This window comes from Arachis duranensis, chromosome 7 (genome assembly GCF_000817695.3).
Source record: "Arachis duranensis cultivar V14167 chromosome 7, aradu.V14167.gnm2.J7QH, whole genome shotgun sequence".
NCBI lineage: Eukaryota > Viridiplantae > Streptophyta > Magnoliopsida > Fabales > Fabaceae > Arachis > Arachis duranensis.
The window spans coordinates 37,601,168-37,605,159 of NC_029778.3; positions in this window are offsets into that span (position 1 = coordinate 37,601,168).

Sequence of the window (3,992 nt, forward strand, 5' to 3'; positions counted from 1 at the left end):
GTCCTTGCCGGGTGCATAGCATCTCATAATCTCAGTAAAAATATTATTTCAGTGGTTTTCAAAAAGCATTTTCAGTATACAGAGATCCATCATCTCAATCCGAGTCCCCGACTCATCTCAACCACTGTCCATTCACAATTCAATTTCTGAACATCAACAAATCATAATTTCTCATCTCATATATCCAACACCCTTCATATGACATCAAACCATTCTCAACCCGCCAGAAACCTAGGTCTCTATTTGCTAAGACTCAAAACCAAGTCCAAAAGTCTTAAAATGGTGTTATAGAAGCTTACAACTTTGTTGGGAAGGTAAAATAGTTGAAAAACGAGTAAATTTGAGAAACAGAACATGTGCGGCCGCACAGGGGTCTTTGCGTACGCACGCCTGGAAATTTTAAAATGTGTGCGTACGCACAGGTGGCAAAACTTACAGAATCTGTTCACTCACACAACCTCTGCCAGCGCTCCTAATAGAATGGCCTTCCCAATGTGTGCATCCGCACAGGTTGAAATTTTCTCTTAGATATGTGCGCGCACAAGCTGTACTAGCGCGGCAACCAGAAGGCACTTCTCTGCCTGTGCGTGCACTGACGATTGAATTTTCTATCGGTAAAAAAATTCACAAGAATATAATCGCGTTGTAAGTATAGTTCCTAAACCAACAGAGAATCCTTTCGTACAAAAGTTTGGTTGTCACAAGTAACAAAACCCAATAAAATTTATAACCGAAGTATTCAAACCTCGGGTCGTCTTCTCAAGGAATTGCAGGGAAGTATGATTTATTATTGGTTATGGAAAAGGTATCTTTTTGGGTTTTTGTAATAAGGAACAAGTAATTTAAATGGCGAGAAAAATAAATTAATAATTAGAAAAGCTCTTGGCAAGGTATGAGAACTGGAAGTCCTATCCTAGTTATCCTTATCAATTGTGATGAGAATTAGCTTTTGCTCCCACTTGGTCAACCTCTAACTATGAAGGTATATTAAGAGATAAATTAATTTGATTCCTCGGGTCCTAGTCAATTCCTAAGAAAAGACTAGAATGAGGGGAATCCAAATCAGTTAGCAAAGAATTCCAATTTTCAATCAACAAGAAGTTTGATAACTCAAGTGTCTCCATTTACTCAACACAAGCTAAGAGTGTAAAAAGCTAAATTAAAATCATAAATATGAAATACCTCAAATTGCATTAAATAGAGAAATCAAATTAAACATGAGAATTCATAAACCAAGTAGCAACATCAAATAATCAACCAGGGAAAATCAATAAACTAGAGTACTAGAAGAATTAAAACTAGAAGAGAAATCCTAATCCTAAAACCTAAGAGAGAGGAGAGAGCCTCTCTCTCTAGAGAACTACATCTAAAACTAAAATTGTGAATTATGAGCTTCCTCCCATGAATGGATGCATTCTCCCATTTTATAGCCTCTAATCTGTGTTTTCTGGGCCAAAACTGGGTCAAAAATAGCCCAGTTCGTACAGGTCACTGCAAAGTCACGCGAAAGCGTCGTCCACGCGTTCGCGCGGATTTGGTTTTTGCCAGCTATGGTAAATTATATATCGTTGCAAAGCCCCGGATGTTAGATTTCCAACGCAACTAGAACTGCATCATTTGGACCTCTGTAGCTCAAGTTATGGTCAATTTAGTACCAAGAGGTCAGGCTGGCCAACTTTAGCAGTTTCTTCAGTTTCTTGTATTCCTTCCACTTTTGCATGCTTCCTTTCCATCCTTTAAGCCATTCCTACCCTAAAATCCATGAAATCACTTAACACACATATCAAGGCATTGAATGGTAATAAGAGAGGATTAAACATAGCTAAATTAAGACCAAAGAAACATGTTTTCAATCATAGCATAAAATCAGGAAGGAAAACGTAAAGCCATGCATTTTGTATGAACAAGTGTATGAAAGATTGATAAAATTCACTCAATTGAGCATAAGATAAACTATAAAATAGTGATTTATCAATATCCTCACACTTAAACATTAGCATGCCCTCATGCTAAGCTCATGAGAAGCTATAAGAGAGTGAAGAGGAATGGTAAAACTTATAAAATGCAACCTATCTATATGAATGCAACTATATGCAAAATGCTTTTATCTACTTGGTTAAAGGTAAACAAATCTTTTAAGAACAAATATGAACTGGATTTCACTAATTTAAATCACAAAATAAAGTACAAGTAAACTTGCAAAAGAAAATAGCTCATGAAAGCAGGGAACAAGGAATCGAGCATCGAACCCTCACTAGAAGTGTATGCACTCTAATCGCTCAGGTGTTTAAGGTTCAATTCTCTTAATTCTCTACTAATCTTGCTTTCTAAGGCTTGCTTTTCATCTAACAATCAACAAAAATTTAATGCACAAAATACACATATCAAGAGGTTTTTTAAGGGTTGTAATGGGGTTAGGGTCAAGGTAGGATTGTATTTGGTTAAGTGGACTAAAATTTGAATCCTTAATTAACCTAAACTTCTCACCTAACTTAGGATAATCCATATAATCATAATACCACATCTAACTATCCATTAACCATGTTTTCCACATATTCATGCATCCTAATTTCGAGTACAGTACATATACATTGCTTTCACCATTTACTTTGGGGCATTTTGTCCCCATTTTATTATTTATTTTTTTTCTTTTTTTTCTTTTTTTATTTCTATTTTCTTTTGTTTTTCTCAATGCATACGATTAATATATTGAATGCAAGAATATATTCTCAATTATTGTTTTGCACATTTTCACAAGAATACACAACACCCAATTCTCAAACTAAATATTTTCAATCCCAATTTCCCCATACTTAAATCATGAACACTTTCACTAGTCTAAGCTAACCAAGGATTCAAATTAAGGACATTATTATTTTTTGCTTAGAGTTAATGATGTGCTAAAATAAAGAACAAATGGAGTAAAATAGGCTTAAATTGGTTTGCAAAGGATAATGAAAGGTAAGGCCATATGGGTATGTAAGCTTAGTGAAATAAGACCTCAATCATATAAGTGCATGCATACATCAAACCATGGAAATATAGAATTAAGCAAGACAAAGATCACAATTTTAGAGAGAAAAACACACACTAAAAATAAAATATTGGTTGATAAAATGCAACCAATCAAATAGGCTCAAAATCTCACTGGTTTTGTGTGTTCGAGCTCTAAAATCATGTTCCAAAATAAAATTTCTTCAAACAAGTTTTTCAAAAAGTTTAATTCAAATTAGTGAAATGCTATAAAATGTTTGTTGAAAAAGAAAATATTACTTAAATCAAGTGATAAAATATGCACAAAATCAAACAAACATGCAAATGCAACAACTAATTTAACAAAGAAAATTTAAACATTGGTATTAAAATATGAAGTAACTAACCCATGGAAGTCGGTATCGACCTCCCCACACTTAAAGATTGCACCGTCCTCGGTGCATACTGAGATGTGCAAGTGGACGGGCTGCTACAACTGATGCTTTTCTCCAAAGATTGTGCAGATGGACTTGTTTGTTACCTGGTGCACGAAATTGTGATCACTACAACTTCGCACAACTAACCAGCAAGTGTACTGGGTCGTCCAAGTAATAACCTTACGCGAGTAAGGGTCGATCCCACAGAGATTGTTGGTATGAAGCAAGCTATGGTCACCTTGTAAATCTTAGTCAGGCAGACTCAAATGGGTATAGATGATGAATGAAACATAAAGATAAAGATAGAGATACTTATGCAATTCATTGGTAAGAACTTCAGATAAGCGAATGGAGATGCTTTGTCCCTTCCGTCTCTCTGCTTTCCTACTGTCTTCATCCAATCCTTCTTACTCCTTTCTATGGCAAGCTTATGCAAGGGTTTCACCGTTGTCAGTGGCTACCTCCCTTCCTCTCAGTGGAAATGTTCAACGCACCCTGTCACGGCACGGCTATCCATCTGTCGGTTCTCAATCAGGCCGGAATAGAATCCAGTGATTCTTTTGCGTCTGTCACTAACGCCCC